Consider the following 25,391-nt stretch of genomic DNA (forward strand, 5'->3'; position numbering starts at 1 on the left):
TGCAGTAAACCCTCCCTGACCGCTCTTCCTTTGGCATGGTGGCACCTGCCAGGCAAAACCTTTAAATACGCTTCTGCTCACTCTCCTCCATCTAGTTGCCAAGGGTCACCAACATTCCCGTTTACTCCTTTCTCCCCCATAGTGTATATGCTCATGGATCTGCAGGTGACTATGGCTTAGGTTATATTGCATCGTGCATTACACAAAAGGAAAGGATAACATATTTTTTGACACCTGTTTGAATATGCCCAGTGACATTTCTAGATAAGAGATCTAAAACTGAGAATGAGTGACAAGGAGATCTATTCTGTCTCCTAAGACATTCATCAGAGCAGTGACTTTGGGCTGATTCCGGTAAACATAACACAGTTGTAGTTATACAGAAGACAATCTGCATAAATTTGTTTTCTTGCCAAGAAGAATTTGTGCTAGAGGAGAGAATACTGTATAACAATATAATTAAAACCTAAGGTGCAGAGTTAGGGGAAGTGAATGGAGTCTTGCCAATTTTGCTGAGGCCAGTCTTTTTGAAGGCTCCTTCCTCTTTCTTTTTCTTTGTTCATGAGAACCACAGGGTGGTGACACTCTGAGTCATGATGAAAAAAATGAATAGTCAAGGTGTAAGTGGCAGGTTGGAGGTGAGGGGTTAGAGGGATTGCCCCATCCCACGCTTCTCACCCCCCAAGCTGGGAAAACGACAGTTTGTGTCTTTCCTGGCCAAGTCATCTCACGTTCTTTTTTCATTTCCTGAATGTCAGAATATCAGAATGTAAAAAAAAGAAGAAAGAAAGAAAAAAGAGACCATCTTGTTCTGATACATTCAGTCATCTTTGCCTAATGTATAGCTGTCAAACTGAGATCAGAACTTATCTGAATAATGTAGTTTTTCTCTCTTTTTTATTTTTAGGGAAAGGAGCACTTTTGGTGAAATTCTATAAATAATAAAAGAAATATATCATTTGTTACAGATTATTCGAACTCTTGCATATGTAGCAAATTGTACATTCTATGTGCTGCCTATTGCAGAAACAGGGACTTTGTGCATTTAGAAGTTGTGTTGCTAGGCTGGACAGCTGGGCAGTTTTAAATCTTTTTTTTTTTTTTAGTTTTTTTTGCCCAGGCTTATCTCTAACTCCTAGCCTCAAGTGATCCTCCTGCCTCAGTCTTCCAAAGTGCTGGGATTACGAAGTGCTGTGGGTTACACCACGTTTGGCTAGGTTTAAAACTTTTGAAGATTTAATCCTAAATTGAAGAAAAGAAAGTTAACTAACATATACAATGAAAATAAAGAGATGCAAAAAATAATAATTAACACAAAGAATTTGGTGATTAAGTAAATACATCCTGCTGAAATTAAGCTATTAAATGAATCAGATGTTAATTAGGTTTTCATTATTAAATAAAGTTTAAACATTATAAAAATACTTTTAAGACCACCACTTTAATAAAACAACTATTTTTTTATCCATAGAAGCACATCATCTTGCCTGACCTCTCAACAGTATTCAACACAGTTGATCACACCTTCCATCTTGAAATACTATTTTCTTTGCTCTAGAATTACTCAATACCTTTCCAATGTGGAAGTCACCCTTGACAGCTCTACCTCCTCATCAAGACCTCCTAATGCTGTATAGTTTCCTGGGGCTATAAACATGGGCTTTTTCTCTAGTCATTCTATAATCATTCTATACTATAGCACTAAATACCATCTAAATGCTAATTGCTCACAAGTATATAATTTCCAAACATCTATTTCCTGAGTTCCAGACATGTATTTTAAACTATCTATGTGACACTTCCATTTAGTTTTCTGACAAGATCTCAACTTCCTGTCCAAAATGGATTTTTTTTGTTTCCTTCCTAAATTTTCAAGCATACAAAATAAATGAATGACATCATCATCTATGTAGTAGAATCTGGAAACCATAATTCTCAGCAAACTGACACAAGAACAGAAAATCAAACACTGCATGTTCTCACTTATAGGCAGCTGATGAACAATGAGAACACATGGATGCAGGGAGGGGAGCATCATGCACTGGGGTCTGTTGGGGGAGACCAAAGGAGGGACAGAAGGGGGGTGTAGGGAGGTCAGGGAGAGATAACATGGGGAGAAATGCCAGATGTAGGTGACAGGGGGATGGAGGCAGCAAACCACATCGCCATGTGTGTACCTATGCAACAATCCTGCATGATCTGCACATGTACCCCAGAACCTGACGTACAATTGAAAAAAAAAAAAAAGGAAGTAATATGAAGATTGTAGTCAAAGTTTTCATCCCTATTCCCAATCCATTAGTAAACTTTGTTTTTCCTATCTCTAGAATATAGCTCAATCTGACTACTTTTCTTCATTTAACAGTTTCACATCTAGTCTAAACCACAGTCATCTCTCTCACTTGGATTACCACAATGGTCTCCAAAGTGGTTTCCCTTCTACTTTTTCTGAGACAGGGTCTCACTCAGTTGCCTAGGCTGGAAGGCAGTGGTGCAATTACGGCTCACTGAAGCCTCAACCTCCTGGGTTGAAGCGATCCTCCTGCCTAAGCCTCTTGAGTAGCTGGAGACTACAGGCACGTGCCACCACACCTGGCTAATTTTTTTATTTTTTGTAGAAATGAGGTCTCACTATGTTGCCCAGCCTGGTCTTGAATGCCTGGGCTTAAGTAATCCTCCTGTCTTGGCCTCCCAAAGTGCTGGGATGACAGGCATGAGCCACCATGCCCAGGCTCCCTTTTTCTACTCCTCCTTTATTTCAATCCATTTAACCATATAGCACAACGGTAGTTTTACAATGTAAATGCATCCCTGCCACTCTTCTGCTCGAAAAGCTTCAATGGATTCCCATACGGTAAGAAAGATAAATCTTGAAGCCACTTCATGACCTGGTCCCTCAGTTTGACCTTTCTTCTCTTACTCATTATGTTCCAATCAGTCTGGACCTTCTTTTACTCCTGCAAAAGAGGAAGCATCAAACCCTCCTGTAAAAGAGGTAGCATCGAACCCTCTCCCACTTTGGGGTTTCTGTTCCTGCTGTTTCCACCTACAACAGTCTTCCCCTGGTCTTTCCTTGCCTAACTCTGATTCTACCATCACCTCCTCAGAGGTTGCCTTCATGAACAGCCCCCACCACACTGCAACCGGCTTAGGTCCCCCTGTTAGATATTAATACCCTTACTTCGTAGCATGAGTTATGGGTTGTAATTGTATATTTACTTGCTTAATATCTTTCTCCTTCATCAGACCGTGAGGTCTATACTGGGAATCATATTCATGTTTTTCACAGCTGTTTCCCTAGTGTATAGCACAGTACCTGGCCTAGAGTAAATTTTTAATATTAGGTATGTGATTGGTTGCAATAATACTTTGATATGATTTTATGTTCTGAATTTTTTCAATCGATCTGGTTTCATAAATGCTCTAGTAAGTTATCCCATTTACTATTTATAAAAGATATATAATATTCCATCAAATAAATATAAAATGTACTTATTTTTCCACTTCCTTTGTACCCATTTTTGCTGTTATAACTTTGTTATAATAGAGCTGTTTCCTTTTTTTTAAAGTATCTCCTTAAGAAAAACTTACAGAGGTGAGACTCACAGGATCACAGCTTCTGAATTTTTTTCTCCATAAGATCAAGATCACCAATTTTTCTTTAAAAGTACAAATTACGGTACCCCTAAATGATGCATCTCAGATAAACTGGTAATACTTTTTAAGTGCTTATCAAAGAAAATGTGCCTCCTCTATGTGAACTGCAGGTCCTGCCACAAATCTGTCCATGTGGGTTATATTAATTTTATAAATTGCAACTGTATCAACACTAGTTGAAATAAAGTCTAATTTCTTGTAAGTCCTAGGAACATTTCCCATTATACTTTATGTGTGATAAAATCATAATGACACTGGGATATCTGTTGGAAAGATATATTTATCATAAATATGACATCATATGTCTAATTTAGATCAAAGTTTTTAAATGAGTCAGCTGTCAATTAAAAGTAATGAAATGACTTGTTCTTTTCCTTCCCCCCTCCTTTTTTTTTTTGAGACAATGGTCTTGCTTTGTCACCTAGACTGGAGTGCAGTGGTGCAATCATGGCTCACCACAGCCTCAACCTTCAAGGCTCAAGCAATCCTTCAGCCCCAGCCTCTCAAGTATCTAGAACTACAGGCACACACCATCATGACCAGCAATTTTGAAAATTTTTGTAGAGATGAGGTCTCATCATGATGCTCAGACTGGTCTCCAACTTCTAGGCTCAAGCAATCCTCCTGCCTCAGCCTCCCAAAATGCTGAAATTACAGGCGTGAGCCATCTCGCCCAACCATGACTTGTTCTTTTAACTTGTAAGTTGCAGCCAGAAATTCATTGCTTTTACTCAATGAGGCATTACAAAACTTGAATTGTAAACACTAAATATTTTCAAAAAGGTTTCCTTATAAAGAAAAGATGCCAGAAACTGAAAAAGCTTTCCCCAAATACCTTTTTCAAAGAAAGAAATGAATATATTAACTCTTAGGTGGGAATAGACGTGAGACAGAAAGTGGGCAAAGAAGGTAGTCCTTTCAGAGTCCACAGCATGCTTAACGCCAGAGGTCAAGGCCCCAGCAAACAGAAGAGTTATTCTACTTCCAGAAAGAAAGGGTAGGCTGATTTCAGCCAGGTCTGGTTGGGGAGTGTTGTGATGAGGTGAATTGAGATCTGATCTAGGCCAGTTAGCACCTGGAAAACTGGGATAGTTCCATGCCCACAGTGCATGGGGGCTCCTCTGGAATGGATATAACATGGTTCCTGGGTCCCTGTATCAAACAGGGGAAAGTCCATTCCCAGGGCTGAACTCAATTTTCTAGAGCTTTTTACTGCACTAATTGAGCTCTTTCTCTCCTCTCTCTCTTCCGTCCTTCCTTTCAATAAATAAATAAATAAGTGTTTTTCTGTTTGGTTGTTTGGTTGGTTTTTTTATTTTGTTTTCCAGGGACTGCCCTGCTAGACACTGTAGAGGATATAAAGAAGATTCCAGCAAGGCTTCAAGCAGAACAGATTACACCCATGCATAGATACTTGTACAGTGTAAGCAAACCATGGTAAGAACCAAAAGAAATATGCAGGTAAATGAGTGGAAGATGCCTCCTCTGGCCTGACTTGATCAGTGAAGATTTTCACAGAGAAGGCATTTCAGGCCACTCAAAAAAAGACAGGGGAGGATTTAGCTGGGGCCTGGAGACAGGAGTAAGAAAGGGCATGAAGGGCAAAGAAAATTGATTTCAACTTTAAAGTGCTTTTTGTTTTTCTCCAGTCTTTCTGGCTGGGTATCCTAGTGAGGGCAGTGCTTCTTAAACTTTAATGTGTCAATGAATTACCTGAAGATCTTGTTAAAGTGCAGATTCTGATCTACCAGATCTGGGCTAAGCGGGAGAGTCTACATTTCTAACAAGCTCCTGAAGTGCACTTTGAATAACAACGTTCTGGGCCTCATGTTTCCAAGATGGGGCAGTTGCAGTGGGAAATTACAGGGCCACACATCTGGCTGTACAGGTCCGTTGGGCCTGGAAAGCTTCGGAGGATAGAGCAGCAGTGCTTCTCTCATTGTCAGCCTTGTGGGAGGGGTCAGGGACCAAAATAAACAGAAGAGAAGGAGCTGCCCCACATTTGTAATACAGAAGACCTCTCCATCTCAGATTGTGGGTGGACTGCATTGTTCTATCATCTCCAAAACAACAGCACAGAAACTGTGTGGTCACTGCCTCACTTGTGTCCTAGCAGAATAAGGGATTCTTTGTTAACTCAAAGTCTAGCAATTTTTCTAGATCTTAGTGGAGACAGTAATTTTAAACCCAAAATAGGTCTTTCAAAAATATTGCTGAAATAAAGGAAGCAGTAATTAGGATGGTTCAGTCTACCAAACTCCAAACTTAATGCAACAAGCCATATCTGCATTAACATAGAGGCCTTGCTGCTGCAGAGGGTGGTTAAAACAGCCTTTGTATATTTTAATTTTTCTGCTGGATATTATTCTCTAAGATGTCTAATTCAATTCTAGAAATAAGGTAAGAAGAACCATATGTAACTATTTATGACCAAATTCAGAACTAGTCACATCTTGAGTCATAACTTCATAAACATAAATAATGAAATTTCTAAACTATTAGTCTACCCATTTTAAGTTTTTGTTTGGAAATACAGTAATAGGTGGAAACACTGTGACATCTGGACAAGAGAAGGTAGAAATTTTTTAAAAAGCACTTTCTATGTATATAACATTTTCTGTGTGTGAAAAAAGAAATGCTATATTCCATATGTAGAGAAAAATAGAATTGCCTGTGGCAAAGGCAAGCCTTCTAAGAAACAGCTCAAGCTGGAAGTTCAAAATATACTCTGGGTTTCCCCCTTCCATTTTTCTTGAAGTTACCAACATGAGTGGTCATGGGATGAAAGTAGCAATATTTATTTGGCATTTGCTGTGGGCCAGGTACTGTTCTAAGCATATTACATATGTGCTCCCTTTTAATTCTCCAATTACAACTACAAATAGATCTTAATATGCCTATTTTAGAGATAAGACATCTTTCAGAAAAGTTGTAAAATTTGCCTAAGATCGTAAAGCAAGGAGTTGGAACAGAATTTCAAACCCAAATTTGTCCAATATAAAATTCATACTCTTTCTACCACAGCATGGTGCCTCCTAATACCAGATTTCTTGGTGTCTCTTGCTGAGGACAGTTTGCTTCTTGCAGCAGCTGTTTTTATTAGATGCTGAGTTACATAGAAAAGTCTATGGGGTTAGTGACAGGTCAAGCTTAAAGACCTTTTAGATTCCTTCCAACCTTTACATACATTCTCTCACCATAGTGCCTTTGTACATGCTATTTTCTCTGCCTGAAATTCTCTTTGCTTTTTTTTTTCTATTTAACTATTTCAGATTTATCCTGAAGACTTTAGCTTAATCATTATTTCTTCAAAACAGTCTTCCTTTCTTTGTTCACTCTTTCTAATACAGACTTCTTTTTTCTTTTCGAGACACAGTCTCACTGTATCACCCAGCCTGGAGTGCAGTGGTATGAGCTCGGCTCACTGTAACCTCCGCCTCCCAGGTTCAAGCAATTCACCTGCCTCAGCCTCCTGAGTAGCTGGGATTACAAGCGTGTGCCACCATGCGCAGCTTATTTTTGTATTTTTAGTAGAGACATGGTTTCACCATGTTGCCCAGGCTGCTCTCAAACTCTTGACCTCAGGTGATCCACCTAACTTGGCCTCCCAAAGTGCTGGGATTACAGGTGGGAGCCACTGCGCCCAAACTCTACTTACTACACACTTTTAATAGCATGATGTAACTTTCGATTGTGAAACTTATCACAGATGCAATTTCACATTTATGTGTGTTCTAAATACTAGAATCCTTGTCTCTAAAATGAACTTTCTCCTGTCCCTGATGACTCACCTGAATAACAAGTTGTAATTGGTATTTGTTGATTGGCTTTTGCCTCTGTGCTAGATGTCAGTGAGGTAATTAAAGATCCTTAAGACTTGTTCTCAGCACTTGGCAATCAAGGAACTAATAATCTGTCAGGTCTCCATATGCAAGCCTGGAGCCTCAAAGTCTAAAGCCCTGCTTGCCTCTGCTGATGTCTCCCACCCTCTGCCTGCGTTCGCCATTGTCCCTGATTGCCCAGTGGAGCTGCCCTGGACAAGCCCCTCACCCAACTCTGCCATGTTAACTGTTATTATGATAATGTAAATACCTCTCACCCAACCCTGACATTGTAACTGAACTTGTGGTCATGTATTCTTCTTGCTCCTAACCCCCACCACTGTAACTGATCTTGCTCTGCAACACCCCCACCCCCCAAAAAACTACCCAAACCTATAAAACCAACTCCTATCCCACTGCCCTTTGCTAATGCCCTTTTCGGCCTTAACCCACCTGCAACCAGGTGAATAAACAGCCATGTTGCTCACACAAAGTCTGTTTGGAAGGTCTCTTCATTCAAAGTGTGAGTTTTTCAACATAATTTGATTAAAAGGGCATGACTAAGAAATATAAAATGATTACTGAGCAACTAAGATCAGGATGTAATCACGTCTTTTTGCAAGAAAAACTGCTTTTTGTCTTTTTCCAAGGAACGATGTCTCCTTCTAATCTATGTCTCACTTAAAAACACTGGGATATGAAAGCTGATGCAGTTTAGGGAATAAAGTAGTATAATTAGGAAAGTGAAGACAAGCTTAGAGAACAATGGAAAACCAATAAAGGTGAGAAGGAAGAAATGAGAACCACAGTTTGCCATGTCCCTCAGAAATGTTTCTTCTTATAGTGAATGAGAGTGGGCCAGAGCTCACCAAATTTGATGTCATAGTCAATATTCATCTTGGTTCTTAAAAGCAGAGCAGAGAAGGAACTATATGTTTAGTAAATCAGAGGTAAAACATTGTTCTGTGGCAACTCAGTCAAAAAAGAAGGTGGACTCCAGTTATAGAGAGCCAGATCCCTTAAAGGATAAAACCACAGACCAAGGCTAATTGTATAAGAAACAGAAAAGGGTCGCAAATATAAGCTCCATAAGCCCATCTGAATTCTGGAGGTCTCCCAGATCCCATCATACTGATATCACCAGAAGCAACGCATTTCATTCCCAAATTACAAACGATACCATGCAGTAGGTGCAGACCTCTCCCTAGTCTGGAGATGCTCACTGCTATTGGCAGGAGAGCCACTGTGAAAGCCAAAACAAAATCCAAAACTTTAAAAGAATCCATATTTTTAAATTAAAAAGATGAGAAGAAATTACAAAATGTAGAAAAATGGCGAACTGAACTAAATGTTTCTCTTCCTCAATATATTATTTCTGCCCCTCACTACCAGGATTCTTTCTCTAGTCATTTTTCAAACTCCAGAATCTTCTTACGGAAATGTTCCTTTGAGACTGTAAGATACACTTAAAATTGCATATGTCTTTGGAACAGCTGATAGACTTGCACACGAGTGTGAATTAATCAAGTTATTTTACTTAGTTCTAACTTGCAGCATACTAAATGAATGCTGATTGTTAAGAATAGGGAGCAAAAGACAAGCTGATTGAGATAGAAAAAGGCCAGACAGAATGAGGACAATAGGAGCATGAAAAAAGGATTTCAGGAGAATACTGGAAAAGTAAGATGCAAAAAGAGCAATAAGAAAAATAATTATTATTTTCACCTAGTTCAAGACCCAGACAGGCTGGTGCTATACCCCTTAGGAGAAGAAGAAAAATTTCTTTCTTTTTCTTGACCCTGTTAAACAGAATAGGCCCAGCTCCTAGGACCAGATGTGAATCTGGTACCATTACAAACCCCAACATTAAATAGGGTTTTTGGAACTAAGTTAGTGACACAGCCCTTGCAGGAAAATGAATGGTATTCTAAAAAATTTAAAGGAAGTCCTCTTATAGCTCTAGAACAAGAACTAACTTTGAGGATATCTTTTTCGAGATGGAAAAATTTGAAATTTCCAATATTTTCGAAACTATGACAAATAAAAATGGCAGTTGCATGTGGTTCAACCCAAAGGTTAATAAGCTGATGACTTCCTGAATTTCTTATCTAAAATTACATCATCAGAATGAAGAATTTGAAAAGCTACTTGCTACGCCATGTAGCAAAAAAAAAAAAAAAAAAAAATTAAATATAGACTTTACTAGTGTTGAAGACATAATGTGATTGAGGATGCCTAAGAGATTCTGTTCAAAATGGTCACGTTATAATGCTCAATTCCAGATCAAGCCTTCTGTGTCCATGTCAATTTACTCCTTTTTATTTACACAGCACTTTCTTCCATAGCCCTAGGCAACCTAAGACGTCTATATCCCCGGGTGTTTAAGGTTGAGGTTGACAGTGGGCATTATGGGTTTCAGGGCAACTTTAGGTGAACTCATTTTTTCCTTGTATCACTTAACATTCACACGGAGGGTTTTGCCATGTGATCTGGCATCCTTACAACCATGAGTTTACTTATGCCACAGGGAAGACCAATTTTACATTTTCCCAGAATGGCAATTTAAAACCCTCTAGCTTAACATCTAGATGAACCATAAAGTCTTTTCCAGTTCTGTCATTTCATGATTTGATTTTACGGAAAACAAAGTGACTATGCTTGCTCTCCCATGCATATGGTAGTTCTATAACTATATGCAAGAAACAGGCAACATTAGTCTTTCTTGGGGAGGAAAACTTGCTTCCTCCTATACTGAGCTTTTTTGCACTGAATTTTTTTTTTAAATACCATGTATTATTTGCTAATGAGAATTAAAAATACAATTTAAAATGTAAGCAAAGCATTTTACTTGTTAAAGTACAGAACCCCTCCCTGTATAAATGTTTAGTTCCTGTTCTTCTTGTTCTTCTTTATGACCTTACCATTATTGTGATTAAAAAAATAATAATAATTCCTAGGCACTGTGGTAGGTGAAACAGAGATGCAGAAGCTTTTGATGATAGAAATTGCTACTGATTCTGCAAATATTTATAACTACTTGTTATGTGATAGATCCTGGGCTAGGTACATCCTCCTTTCCATGACTTCTGGAAGGCTTCTTGTGTAAACATCCAAGCATTTTTTTTCTTCGAGAGTTCTGCATGCTTAAAATGCTTCCCATAGAGAAGCAGTGGTTTGTTCTCCATGAATGCAGCAACAGATGAGGTTACCTGCAAAGAGAATCACCTCCCACACTAAGGTGGGTCTCAGGTGTTTGATTGAGGCAGACTCTACCAGGTAACCAGTACATGAGTTAGAGGACACTTTGTACAGAGGGGGAGAGTCATCCTGGCTAGATCTGCAAAATTGAGAGTAAAAAGATGAAGTGAAGATAAAAAAGGAAGGTAGTGGAGGGAGGAGGTGACTGGCAATAGAAGCTAGTACAGGCCGGGCGCGGTGGCTCAAGCCTGTAATCCCAGCACTTTGGGAGGCCGAGGCGGGTGGATCACGAAGTCAAGAGATTGAGACCATCCTGGTCAACATGGTGAAACCCCGTCTCTACTAATGCAAAAAATTAGCTGGGCATGGTGGCGCGTGCCTGTAATCCCAGCTACTCAGGAGGCTGAGGCAGGAGAATTGCCTGAACCCAGGAGGCGGAGGTTGCGGTGAGCCGAGATCGCGTCATTGCACTCCAGCCTGGGTAACAAGAGCGAAACTCCGTCTCAAAAAAAAAAAAAAAAAAGAAGCTAGTACAGTAATAGCTTACTTCAAAAAAAGTACTGAGTTACTCAAAAGCTGATTCCAAAGTTTTGTAAATATCCCAACACATTAGAAAGTCTGGCTAAATTAAAGAAGCTTGCTGCTTAGGACTATTTTTGTCAAGCTAAAAGGTCCTTATTTCAATTCAGATTTTACAAAGATGATGTGTAGATAAGAACTTAACATTTTCAAAGCCTTAGACAAATATTTCTTTGGTTTCTCACAAAAACACCATGAGAATTGTTTTCCATTCCAGGGATGAGGAAAGTGCAGTTCAGAGGTAGTTCACTTGCCCATGGAAGCCTGGTGGGGAAATGGCTGAGGTTTAGACCAGGACCCTGGAGCCCTACTCACTGGCACTAAGCTAGCCCCATGACATGTCTCTACAGAGACAGGGAGAACACAAGTAACTTACTTTATCAGGCATTTTTTTCTGATTTTCATAAAACTGTAGCAGTGAACATACCCTAGGTATCCCCATTTCTCCCATTCTTCCCCTCCAAACCACCTTCCTGGGTCTGCTGCCCAGTCCATCTCCCCAGAGTTCAGTTTGGATTCTCTCTTCCCTCAGCATCTCTGCTATCTCCACACAGTCTACAAATAAAGTGCAGGCGCCACAGGCTGGCAGTCAGGACTTCTGCATGAGCCCCCATCCACCGCTCAAACCCTCTTTCCCATTTCATTACGCTGATTGCTTACCGCTTGCACTCCAACCAAGTAGGTCTGTGTACCACCATCAGGGCCAGGCTAGGGTGAGGTGGGTCACAACATTTAAATGTTCACCAAAGAATTTGGTAATCAAGGTTAATATTTTAATGCAGTATTTCAAAATATCAAAATTAATGTCAAAAATGCGTGATGAAAAAATATCAAAATTTTAAATAAAGACAGGGTATTATTGGTTTTTCCTTTTGCTTCAGGCTCAAAAATGCCTTCAAGGGGCACAAACGCTCGCGGTGCACGCCGGTGTTACTGGCCCTACAGTGATTCCCCACTCAGGTGCTTTTACTAATGATGTTTCCCAGAAGTTAGTTCTTACAACCACTTTCTACATTAGTAACCTCTCTCTTCTTGAACAAGGCTCCAGCATTTAAGTGTAGCGCTGTTCTGTCAGGAAAACCCATTTCCCCTAGTAACTAGTACTTTGAAGACATTCTGAATCATCTTGGATCCTTTCCAGCATGTTCCCAAACCACAGAGAGCACTCAGCACCGCTTCGCTAAAAGAATGCAGAATCACAATTCTCAAATCACCGTCTGGGGGGAGTTCAGCAGGGAGGGGACCCAAATATGTTTTGTTTAGTCCAGAGTGTTTTGAGAAAAATGAATTTGTTATCAAGATTTTAAAAATCAGGCTATCGTACATGAATATATTCCGTCATTTCTGGAAAAATCAGAAAATCTAGCAAAACTAGGTCTAATTCTTGCCTGATAGCAACGGACACCGAGAGCAGAACAGCGGCCCTGCCTTGGGAGCTGTCTCTAGTTCGCCTCCTCCCAGTTACAGTGCCTGACAGGCCCCATTAGCTCTAGGAGTTTGCTACCCTAAGAATAAAGGAACCAGCGCACAGGATAAAAATCCCTCGGGCTGGGTCTATTCGTTTTTTCCTGGAGGGAAAGAAAATGTTTCCTAGTTGTCCTTTCGAATATAGTCTAACAGAGAAGCTCACAAAAGCAGCCCACCTTTGCAGCCCACAAACTTCCCACAAGCCGTGAAAGTCGCACTGGCTCTCGCACCCAGACGGGTTTCTCCCGGGACCTTGGTTCAGGGCCTCCGTCTCTACATAGGCCCTTCCCTTCCTCCCGACCTCCGCGCTCGGGAGCCTGGGGCGGGGTCCGGCCCCCTGCCGCTGCTCTTTGCCCCAGGCTAGGGCGCGCGGGCTCGCCCACGGCGGCACTGAGCATGCTCGGAGGCGGTCGCGGGGGCAGGTTTGCTTCGGAGGCGCTCGCACTCGGCGGCGGGAGGGCGGGCGCGCGGCTGCAGCTGGAGCTCCGGCGCCCGGAGTTGGAGTTGCCGGGAGTTTCCCCCAACCCCTCCCTTTTCGCGCGCGGCAGCAGGAGCCGGCGCGGGAGCCGCAAGAGGCGGCGAGCCAGCACCCGGGCCGGCTGAGCCTTGTCCGGAGCCCGGAGCCCCGCGAGGGGCAGCCCCCGGGGAGGAGCCTCGCGTGCTGGGACGCGTGCCGCGCACTGGCACGGCTGAGGCACGAGTCAGGCTGCACGGTAGGACCGGGGCCAGGGGAGCGGGGCGGGCAGGGTGGAGGCCAAGCCGGGGGGTTGCGGTTGCAGTCGCCGCGGCTGTCGGGGCGCCTGGCGCTCCGTCCGAGGCGCTTGGCCGGGGTAGGGGTCCCGCTGTGAGGCCGGAGGAGTAGGCTGGCGCCCAGAGAGATGCTCTCAAGTTGGCGGGTGGCGGGAGAGGGGGCCGCGCGCCCCGGCGCAGCTGCTTCGTGCGCGCAGAGAGACTCGCGTTCCTGGTTCTCTCCAACCCTGGGACCCTTTGTGCGGGCAGTATTGGGCAAATGGAACGCAGCAATTTTCTCCGAGAAAGTTGAGAATGGAGCCCTTCTTTCCGCACTGGCCCCGAGATAGGATGGGCCCCGAGAATGCCGCCTCGAGGCCCCCAGTGTGGGGAACTCGGGGTTACTGCGCCCCTAGTTTGAGCGCAGAAATCCACGAATCACTCCAATCTTCGCGAACTCTGGTATCTTCTAGGAAAATCATTACTGCCAAAACTGAGGCGAGCTTTTCTGGCGGGCTCGGCTTCTTGCCCCCAGGGCGCTGTCACTGGGCAATGCCCCCTTTCCGATCTCAGACGATCTTGGGGGTCAAGGGCGCCAGGCTCCGAATTCGCGCTCAGGGTGCATGCAGGCATCGAGCCTCACCAACACCGGCGGGCAACGTGGCTGGAGTAGGTGGGTGGCTCTATTTTCCCTCCAGCCTTTCCTCAGGTTTACAACACCCCGCCACCTCACCACCCCACCCCGTTCATCTTCGCAGAGGACAGGACCTGCAGGTGGAGAATGTGGAAAAACATATTTCTCCTTAGGAGAAAGTCCCCGGGGTGTATCTGCCTTTGGTTCTGGCCCCAAAATTTCATAACGAACCCTCTCCCATTCCTATTACGCTTCCCTAGGGACTGGGTGGGAGAGAATAGGGTCGGCGGATCCACAGGAACTTCCACCTCATTCCACCCTCTCCTAAGATTGCCTTCCGGGCGACTCCAGGACCCTGGAACTGGCATCGTGCGGATTGCAAGGGTGTGGAGGATGCCGACGGTTTTTTCCTAGCTCCACTTTTTTCACTTCTTGTTTTGAGTTTTGGGGTTTTGCCTGCACACTAGTCAGAGCTGCGCTGTCATAACCCTGGGGGTGGAGGAGCTTCAGCCGAGGCAGTGAGCCGCTGTTCGCCTCGGAGGCTGCTAGTGGGAATCGGTCCAGAAATGATTATGCAGGCTAGAAATATGCCTCTCTTTTTTTCTTTTTTGGCTGAACACCTTGGCTGTTGGGTTTGTGTGTTAAGTTCTTAAAGGGACACCCTCACACTGCTCAAGTGCCAGGATTTAGGGGCTCACCATTTCGACTGCCTGTTTTTCTCTTTGCTTTTTCCTTGGGGTAGTCTGCTTTGGGACAGATTTCTGGCTGTGAGAATCACATGGTGTGGATATACTACACAGTTCTAGAGTCAGACAGACTTGAGGTCAAGTTTCAGCTTTACAGTTGATGTCAGTGCCAATGGACAAATGATTAGCCACTCTGAACTTCAGTGTTCTCTTCTGTCAAATAGAGATAATCATGGCTTTACCTCCCTCCATTGCAAGGTTGTTGTGAACTCAGATGAGATAGTGGAAATGAAAAGTGCTAAGAAAACTTTAAAGCACCATTCAGGTCTTAGGTATTGTCTCTGTGCTCTTTATGCAGTTTTTTTTGAATGAGCTAATTCTTAATTATAATAAGACATCTAATACGTCTCTCCGATCCACTCCTCACCAAGTGGTTTAGTTGCTTGGGCCTTTGGAAGCAGCTGTTTACCCTTTTTCTTTCTCTATCCTCAAATCCATCTCTTTTGATTTTAAGAATTGGAGCTCCAGTCCTCATATTTATCTGAGCAAGGTAGCATGATATAGATTAGGAGATGACTGGGGTGGCCTTATCAACACTCATGGTCCTGGGCCCCAGAATTGGCACGGTCAGCAAGGCCTTAGTTTGAAACTCAAGGCTGGTGAAGAAGTCAGCAGATCCTGGGATGGAGCTCTGAGTCGACCTCTAATAGTGACCTTGAACTAAGGACTCAACTTCTAAATCTGTGGCATCAGTTTATGAAGATTAAAAGCCAATATCAATTGAAGGCAAGAACAGGTGAGATTCTCACTCAGTTAAAAAGGGTTCACAAAGGCTCCTGAGCCACCTTAGGTGCAGCATCTTCCCCAATCCTAGAGCAGTGGTTCTCACACTTTAGCATCAGTATCATCTGAAGGGCTTGTTAAACCACAGATTGTTGGGCTACGCTGCCAGAATCTCTGATTCTCTAGGTCTAGGGTGGAGGCCCAAGAATCTGCATTTCTGACTAGTTCCAGATGATGTTAATGCTGCTACAGACCATGCCTATAGAATCACTAACTTACGGGGAGGGAGACAGTAGAAAGATGAAGTTTGTTCTGAAATGCATAATTTTGCTAGCTCATATACAGACACAGAGTTTCTTTGGGATTGTGTTGGGAAGTCTCCTTAGGCATTTTATATTCCAATGCCTGTGCCACTTACCATTATCTAGATTTAATAATTCTGATTGCTCTTCAAATGGATGAATTTTACAAAAAGGTTGGATTCCCCCTTCTTTTCATACTGTAAAATATGTAGTCTCAGATTTTAGATCACCCTTGGGTAGTGCCAGATTGATGACCTTTATAATTTCTAAAATCCAAAAACCACCCTGTTTCCTTTTTTGGGGGAAACCTCAGACATTTGTGGAAAGGAGGTTATGTACAGTTCTGACAGCGTGAACCTTAAGGTTGGAGGATAGAATAGATCGCCTAGGGAAAAAGTTTAAGAAGAATTTGCAGTGGTGTCTTCTCTGAATGGACAGCTTACCCAGGCCTTGGAGGGAGCATGAAGTACACCCCAAGACAAATGTCCCATGGTGGTTAGTCCTGTCAAAGGCCTTTCATTCTTTCTGGGGAATGGTGGTGGCATTGGCAGTGGCTGAGACCCTTTCTTGGTCTCTAAGAGGGTATAAGGCTGGCTGGCTTTCAGGGGCAGCTGAGCAGTTTTAGTGTGGTATCCTGTGTAACTTAGCTTATAATCAAGCACTTTGGGGACTTAACCCAATCTTAGGCTCTTTTCCTTTTCCCCCAGGCCATAGTCCTATGCTGAGAGCTCACCATGACTTCCTATGACCTAGACTCTGGCCTTAAATTTCGACTGCTTTGCATCAGAGAGGCTGTGGGAGCCTGCTTGAGTCAGGAGAGTTCCTGCGATAACATCCTAAGGAAGAAATAAAGTTTACATAATGTAGCACCCAAATGAACTAGGTGTGAGAGGAGGTCAGTCAGCACTTTAACTAGTTCTTGTGTTGCTATGCCAAATGGCATCCCAGCTCACTGTCATGCTTTATCTCAGCTGTCCATTTGTGCTTTGTTTTAGTTTTAAAATGATTAGCACTAGAGAAACCTATCAGTAAATCAGAAACCTATTCAAAAACTCAAGTGTACACTTAGTGTTTTAGTAGATAAAACTGCAAGGCTCAAACCTGTCTTCCTGACAGCAATCAGCACTTGGTGAAGGAACAGTCATTCTTAAGATTCATTAAGTAATTTAAATGGTTTCTCCCACTTAGTATAAGTAGGGAACATTTCTATTTTAAAATTCCTTCCCATAACCTGATGTTTATATTTTGGGTGTTACCCCTGCTTTTTACTGCTGGGATTTTTTCCAGTGTGAGGATAGTCTCTTATCACTGTTGCTCACTTTTCTCAGTACGTGATTTCTTTCTCCCTTTAATAAGTCTGTTGAGAGATGGTCATTGTAACACTTTATTCTCTTTGGTCATTAGGACTGTTATTTCTGAGTCACAGAGAGTCAGGGCCCATTCCTAGAACATTGTTTTCAATTTTCCTAGAGGGTGCTTTTAAACTAAAACGCTAGTTATACTGTACTAGCTCATTTCTAAGATACATTTTTTTTTCTGATTTCAGAAGTCCAGATGGATTTTAAAAATTATGAACACATTTAGGGTTGGGCCCAGTGGCTCACACATGTAATCCCAGTACTTTGGGAGGCTGAGACTGGTGGATCACCTGAGGCCGGGAGTTTGAGACCAGCCTGACCAACATGGTAAAACCCCGTCTCTACTAAAAATACAAAAACAAATTAACTGGGCATGATGGCGGGCACCTATAATCCTAGCTACTCAGGAGACTGAGGCAGAAGAATTGCTTCAATCTGGGAGACAGAGGTTGCAGTGAGCCAAGATAGTGCCATTGCACTCCAGCCTGGGCAACAAAAGCAAATCCCCATCTCAAAAAAAAAATTATGAACACATTTAATGTACAGGTTTTTTTTCTTCTTCTGTAACCTGTTATGTTAGTACAGTGCCCATCAATTGATGGCATCCTAAAACAAAGCAAATTTAGTTTCTTATTCTGGCAGAAAATATGGTTTCTACTTAGTGCTGTCCAGCTGATAGAATTGCTGAACAGTTAGCTCAGCAGTTCTTAAGAGTACGTTGGTAAAATGCTGTTGGGGTGGGTGTTAATAGGTGTGCTCTTATAAAGGGCAAATCCATTGGGGAAGCACTGCCTGTTATTTTTTCCTCTTGTAGAGATTCTCAGCATGGGCATCATTATATCAAAGACTATGAGAAGTGCTATAGTTAACAACATCAACAACAAAAACTTGGTTACATTTATTCAAGTCAGTGTTTCCCAGAATACAGAATGTTTCTGAGATTGTATGTGTATCTTTTAGGACTCCGTTACTGAATAAGCACAAACGACAATTTTAATATGTGGTTTAATATTGTGAGTGGGATGGTTTCACCTAGTATATCCCAAAAATATAGGGGCATTCATTAAGTATGGCTATTAATTAATGAACTCTGTAAGTGATTACTTACTTTTTATTTCAGGGTAGAGGGGAACATTTTAGGCTGTGGTGGCTAAGAAATTCTTCATGAAGGGGCTGGACTGTAAGAATATAAATGGTGGGTAGCACTCTTTTAGACATAAGGGACGTTTTAGGTTGGTGGGATAATGAAGCAGGACTGAGGACTTGCATTTGTGCCTGCATATAAATAATTTTCAGAGCATACAAGAAAATGGATTGTGCCCAGCACAGTGTGAGATTTACTGACTCTGCAGTGGTGGTCAAAGAACCTATTAAGGCCAGGTTTGGTGGCTCACACCTGTAATTCTCACAGGTCGAGGCTGCAGTGAGCCCTGATTGTGCCACTGCACTCCAGCCTGGGCAACAGAGTAAGACCCTGTCTCAAAAACAAAACAAAACAAAAAGTTCGTTGATTCTATAAATTCATTGAAGTAGCAGATGAGTTCTAGAGATGACTGAACAGCTAGTTGTAGATCAGCAGGAGTGGAGGCGCAACACTCAGGATGAAAGCTGGCAGCGGTGCATGGAACTGAAGGGGAGCATGAAGTGTTCCGGTGCCATTAGTCATTAGGGGAATGCAAATCAAAACCACAGCAAGATGCCACTTCACACCCACCAGGATGGCCAGGTGGAGAATGAGGAGAAATATGGGACCCTCCTACATTAGATCACTGGTGGGAATGTAAAATGGTGCAGCCACTTGGGAAAACAGTTTGGCAGTTCCTCAAAATGTTGAACATTGGTTATCTAATGACCAATTCCCCTCCAAGATAGATACACAAGAGAACTGAAAACAAGTTCATATAAATATGAATATTCATAGAAGCCTTATTCCTTTTTTCTTTCTTTCTTTTTTTTTTTTTGAAACAGTCTCACTCTGTCTCCCAAGCTGGAGTGCAGTAGCACAGTTTCCCCTCACCGTAGTCTCAACCTCCCAGGCTCAAGGGATCCTCCCACCTTGGCTTCCTGAGTATCTGGGACTACAGGCATGTGCCACCATGTCCAGTTAATTTTTGTAATTTTTGTAAAGACAAAGTTTTACCATGTTACCCAGGCTGATCTCAAACTCCTGGGCTCAAGCAACCTGCCTGCCTTGACCTCTGGGATTACAGGCGTGAGCCACTGTGCCTGGCCAGCAGCCTAATTCTTTTTTTTTTTTTTTTTTTTTTAAATTATTATACTTTAAGTTCTGAGATACATGTGCAGAGTATGCCCACTTGTTACGTAGGTATACACATGCCATGGTGGTTTGCTTCATCCATCAACCCATCATCTACATTAGGTATTTCTCCTAATGCTGTCCCTCCCCTAGGCCCCCACCCCCGACAGGTCCTGCTATGTGATGTTCTCCTTCCTATGTTCATGTGTTCTCATTGTTCAGCTCCCACTTATGAGTGAGAACATACGGTATTTGGTTTTCTATTCTTGTGTTAGTTTGCTGAGAATGATGGTTTCCAGCTTCATCCATGTCCCTGCAAAGGACATGAACTCATCCTTTTGTATGGCTGCATAGAATTCCATGGTATATATGTGCCACATTTTTTTTTTTATCCAGTCTATCATTGATGGGCATTTGGGTTGGTTCCAAGTCTTTGTTATTGTGAACAGTGCTACAATAAACATAAGTGTGTATGGGTCTTCATAGTAAAATGATTTATAATCCTTTGGGTATATACCCGGTAGTGGGATTGCTGGTTCTATATTCTTGAGAAATTGCCACATTGTCTTCCCCAATGGTTGAACTAATTTACACTCCCACCAACAGTGTAAAAGCATTCGTATTTCTCCACATCCTCTTCAGCATCTATTGTTTCCTGACTTTTTAATGATTGCCATTCTAACTGAGGTGAGGTGGTAACTGAAACTGGACCCCTTCCTTACACCTTGTACAAAATTCAACTCAAATGAATTAAAGACTTAAACATAAGACCTAAAATCATAAAAACCCTAGAAGAAAACCTAGGCAATACCATCCAGGACATAGGCATGAGCAAAGACATCATGACTAAAGCACCAAAACTAATTCCAACAAAAACCAAAATTGATAAATGAGACCTAATTAAACTAAAGAGCTTCTACACAGCAAAAGAAACTATCATCAGAGTGAACAGGCAACCTATAGAATGAGAGAAAAAATTTGCAATCTTTCCATTTGACAAAGGGCTAATATCCAAAATCCACAAAGAACTTAAACAAATTTACAAGAAGAAAAACAAGCAACCCCATCAAAACTTGGGTGAAGGATATGAACAGACACTTCTCAAAAGAAGACATTTATGCGGCCAATAAACATATGAAAAAAAACTCATCATCATTGGTCATTAGCCTTGTTCTTAATAGCCCCAAAGTGGAAATAACCCAAATATCCATCAACTGATGAATGGACAAACAAAATGTGGTACATCCATGCAAGGAAAACTATTCAAACATGAAAAGGAACAAAGTGTTGATTCATGCTACAACATTGATGTACCTTGAAAACATACTGTGTGGAAGAAACCAGATACAGATGACCATATATTGTATGATTCCATTATGATACAGAATAGGAAAATCCATAGTGGCAGAAGTAGATTAGTGGTTGCCAGGGCTTGGAAGAGGGAGAAATGGGGAGAGACTGCTGATGGGTCTGGGGTTTCTTTTTGGGATGAAGAAAATGTTCAGGAAGTAGACAGGGTGATGATGGCACAATTTTGTGAATGTGCTAAAAACTACTGACTGAATTTTATGGTGTATGAATTATTAAATTTTTTAAAATAGGAAGAAGTTGGTTGGAGCCAAAGAAGAGTTAAACAGTTGTGAGAGAACTCCAGGAATAGGGTGTCAGTTTCAGGTTAAATGTTCTGCTATTAGGAAAAAAATATCTGGATTATTTATTTTTCCCTGTTTGTCTTTGGCTTTCTAGAATTCTCTTGTTAATCTCTCATTCAAAAGTTTACTACCTGAATTAAAAGGGTTTTCTTCCAAGTTGCTCGTGAGTTAGTGGGATCATTTTCATGGCAAGTGTCTTGTGATCTTCATATCTGAGTGTGTTTCTGGATTTTCCTCCTGAGACAAATTCCATATTCAGGCTTCCTTGTTGTGATCCACCAGAGGGCATGCTGACTCTGCAGTTTCAGTTTAGCTTCCCCCTTAAGATTTGACTGTGATAGACATTTCAGTGTCATCTAATTTGTTTGTAGAACTCTGTCAAGACTGCCTCCTCCCTCTTTTAAAAAATCTCTGTATTCAAAGAGGGTTCATGTGATGCTCAGCATTATGTGAACATCAAAGTATTTGGGTCCAAGATGAGGTTTAACACCACTGGAGCTGAGGCAGTTGGTACATCAAGGCAAGGAAAACTATTCAAACATAAAAAGAAACAAAGTGCTGATTCATATTACAACATTGATGTACCTTGAAAACATGCTGTGTGAAAGAAACCAGATACAGATGACCATGTATTGCATGATTCCATTATGATACAGAATAGGAAAATCCATAGTGACAGAAGTAGATTAGTGGTTGCCAGGGCTTGGAAGAGGGAGAAATGGGGAGAGACTGTTGAGTAGAGACGTCCTCCTCTCTTTACAAGTGTGATGCTGCAGTGCCTCTTGAGATTTTGCTAGAATGCTGATTCTGATTCAGTAGGTCTGGGATGGGACCTGAGCTTCTGCAGTTCTAACAAGCTCTCACTGATGCAGATGCTGCTGTAGCATGGATCACACTTTGAGTAGAAGCTGTTATAGTGTAGAGAAGATGGCTTCAGAATGGGACAGGGCTGAGTGTGAACTGTAGCTCCACCATTGACGTGTATAGGACCTTGAGCAAGTTAATTAACATCTGCACCACAGTTTCTTATCTCTACGATCAGAGTAAGACTGAGCAGGTGGAAATGTGCCTAGCATCATGTGCCTGGAATGCTAAATGTTATCGACCTTCTCCTGCCCACAAAGGTCAAGAATTCTATGGTGAGGAGTAAGGAACAAAATACATGACTGTGATTCTCCCACCTGGAGCCTGTGCCCCTTGCCCTCACCAGTCTCTGCTTCCTCTGTTTTTTTTGGGGGGGGGTCTGGCACTAATCCCTGCTGGCTTGCCTTCTTATGGGATTGGCATGAGGACGTTATGAGCTGTAAGATGAAGCACCTCTGTAAAGTATATGCTATTATTCTACAGTGCTGGCTTGAGGAATTACATCCTCATAAGTTACCCAAGGTAAGTTGGTGGCTTGTTAAATGTGTTCTGTTTCTGTTTCCTTTATCATCATTTGAAGTGGAAGGAAATAGGAGATTGTGTTTACATCTCAATTAAGTTGATGGAGCCTCTTAACTTTCTTCTGGGAAACAATATATACAAATAGTTTTTAAGAATTAAACTAACATGGCCACAAGTGCAATAAATCAAACTAGTTTCCAGTCTTCACAGCCTGATGTTTATTGCTTTCCCAAGGGTAGTAATTGTACCCTTTGAGACCCTGTTCCACCTTCTTGTTTGACGCTTTCATGGATTGTCAGGTTTGGGTCTTTAACCTGATGACTTTGAAGAAAATGAGATTGTTTACTTTGTTACAATGCCAGGGCAGAGCATTTGAACTGATGTGGCACCGACATCAGGTAGTCAAAGATAAGATATTTGGGTTGAAGCCTGATATACTAGGCTTCACTGGGACTCACTGCCCTTCCGGAAGGTAGAGCTGGAGATGTCATTTGGAAGTGAGAATTATCTGATTCCGCTGGCAGGTGAATATGTGTGCTGCAGTCTAGTCACCTTCCATAACCGCTGGCTGGTAACTAAGCTTGGTCAGGTAGGGCGTATATCAGTGAGCTGTTTTTTTGTTTGTAGACTGCCTAGAAATATGTTGATTTGTACAGTCTAAGCCGAAAGCCATCAGTAACTAGTGGTTGAAAAGTTAATACTATTCTTGAAAAATTTAATCTACCCTATCATTAAATAGCAATAAGGAAGCAGTCCTGCTGCTGAGAAGTAGCTGGAAATATAAAGCTGGGTGTTCCTGAAGCAAGTCATTTTATGATTAAATCCTTATGCACTGTAACAATATATATTTTTCTTTTTATTTTTATTTATTTATTTGAGATGGAGTTTCACTCTTGTTCCCCAGGCTGGAGTGGAATGGCGTGATCCCAGGCTTACTCCACCTCCTGGGTTCAAGCGATTCTCCTGCCTCAGCCTCCTGAGTAGCTGGGATTACAGGTGCCCAACACTACTGCTCAGCTAATTTTTTTGTATTTTTAGTAGACACGGGGTTTCACCATGTTGGCCAGGCAGGTCACGAACTCCTAACCTCTGGTGATCCACCCGCCTTGACCTCCCAGAGTGCTGAGATTACAGACATCAGTCAGTGCCTCTGGCTTTTATTTTTTTGAGATGAAGTCTTGCTCTGTCACCCGGGCTGGAGTGCAGTGGTGCGATCTCGGCTCACTGCAACCTCTGCCTCCCAAGTTAGAGCAATTCTCCTGCCTCAGCCTCCTGAGTAGCTGGGACTGCAGGCACGTGCAATCACGCGTAGCTAATTTTTGTATTTTTAGTAGAAGTGGGATTTCACCACTTTGGCCAGGCTGGTCTTGAACTCCTGACTTCAGGTGATCTGCCCACATCGGCCTCCTAAAGTGCTGGGATTACAGGCATGAGCCACCATGCCCGGCCCCTTTTTTTCTTTTTAAATTGTCTACCTTGAATATCAGAAGTTGGTACTTACATAAGGAGCTCAAAGTTAATAAAGTAGACATTTCTCCCAATATCCCTACTGAGAAATGAGACTTCAGATCCTTTTTTGACATTGCCAACCACATACTTACTGGTCTATCAAATAGTTGATTTTAAGAAATGAACAAGAATCCTGAACTCAGACATCTTTAGGGACAGCCTTTGCTCTCAAACCCCACTAGACTGTGAACTCTTTCAAAGGCAAGGATCTTCATTTTTGTATCCCAGAGGATATACACTATGCATGTCTGCCATACAGTAGAGAATCAATAAGCATGTTGATCTGGACAGCTGCTTTTCTTCTGAGATTCCTCTTCACTATCTAGTCTATTGCTTTTTGTTTCTTTAATAGAGAAACCAACTGCATGACATACAAATAATACATTTTTATTTAACACTACCTATACATTATCGTATGCTAACATAATATATGGTTCTAAGCACTTTACAGATGTTGATTCCTTTAATCCTACAACACACTCTCCCTATTTTACACTTGAAAAGACTGAGGTAGAGAAAGGTGAAGTGACTTCTGTCTAAGGTCCTGCAGTACTATGTAGCAGCCTCAGTAGACTCTTCTTTTCTCCTTACTTTAGCTCTCAAATATTACCCTCTTTTCCTGAGAGTTGCAGAGAAATGAGATCAGACATGTCTTTCCATCTTCAATTCTAACCACCTCCCTTGTCCTCTGCCTCCTTTCTGACCACCCCCAAGTTCCAGAAGAATGTGACTTGAGTTTGGAAAATAGTTACAAGTGTAAGACATGGCTCATTCCTATGGTCCCAGGCTGGGAGTGAGGCCATTCACACAGGGGCCATTTAGGTTGAACTGTATGACCTGCGCAAGGCTGTGACCTCTAGCCCTAGACCTCTGAGTTTGTCAGGTCATGGACCATATGCCCCAGGTCAGTGCCTCTAAATATTTATGTTTGCAGATTCCAATTCACTGGGTCTAAGGTGGGTCTGCGATTCTGCATTTCTGACAGCACTCCAGGAAATGAAGAGAGCTAATCGTTGGACCCAGGCTGTAGAGGAGCCAAGTCGGCATGGGTTCACCCTTACTATTGCAGGCACCTTCTTGCTTGAATAAGGCCTAATTCCTAACCTGGGACACAGAGAGAGACATAAGATATACAGAGAGATGCACCAAGAAACTATACTTTATACAAAGACAGTCAGAAAGCAGCTGAAGACAGAATGAGAGAGAAACTCAGTAAAGGAACCTTGATGCCATCAAAATGAAGAGTATGCCTCATTTCCACATGTGAGCTGAAAACTCTCTACTTTTGATATAAAGGCTTACTATAGAGCAAACCTGGCGACAGAGCTACAAGAAGTATAATAACTTCCTCTTTGTGTTGAAATTAAAATTCA

At 42.1% G+C, this 25,391-nt stretch overlaps 1 protein-coding gene across 2 annotated transcripts in view; it reads left to right on the forward strand.

Moving 5' to 3' along the window:
- Positions 1 to 25,391, forward strand: part of STXBP6 (syntaxin binding protein 6) — a 271,168-nt gene that overhangs the window by 4,389 nt on the left and 241,388 nt on the right. The window contains exon 1 of one of the 2 annotated variants that reach the window (XM_021674895.2): positions 13,356 to 13,435. The exons of the other annotated variant lie outside the window; for it this stretch is intronic. The gene's annotated coding sequence lies outside the window, so the exon portion shown is untranslated. Of the gene's footprint in view, positions 1 to 13,355; positions 13,436 to 25,391 lie in introns of those variants that run through there. 2 annotated transcript variants of the gene reach the window in all.

Source organism: Aotus nancymaae, unplaced genomic scaffold (genome assembly GCF_030222135.1).
Source record: "Aotus nancymaae isolate 86718 unplaced genomic scaffold, 86718_ANA_hifiasm-v0.15.2.pri h1tg000011l, whole genome shotgun sequence".
In the NCBI taxonomy this organism is placed as follows: Eukaryota; Metazoa; Chordata; class Mammalia; order Primates; family Aotidae; genus Aotus; species Aotus nancymaae.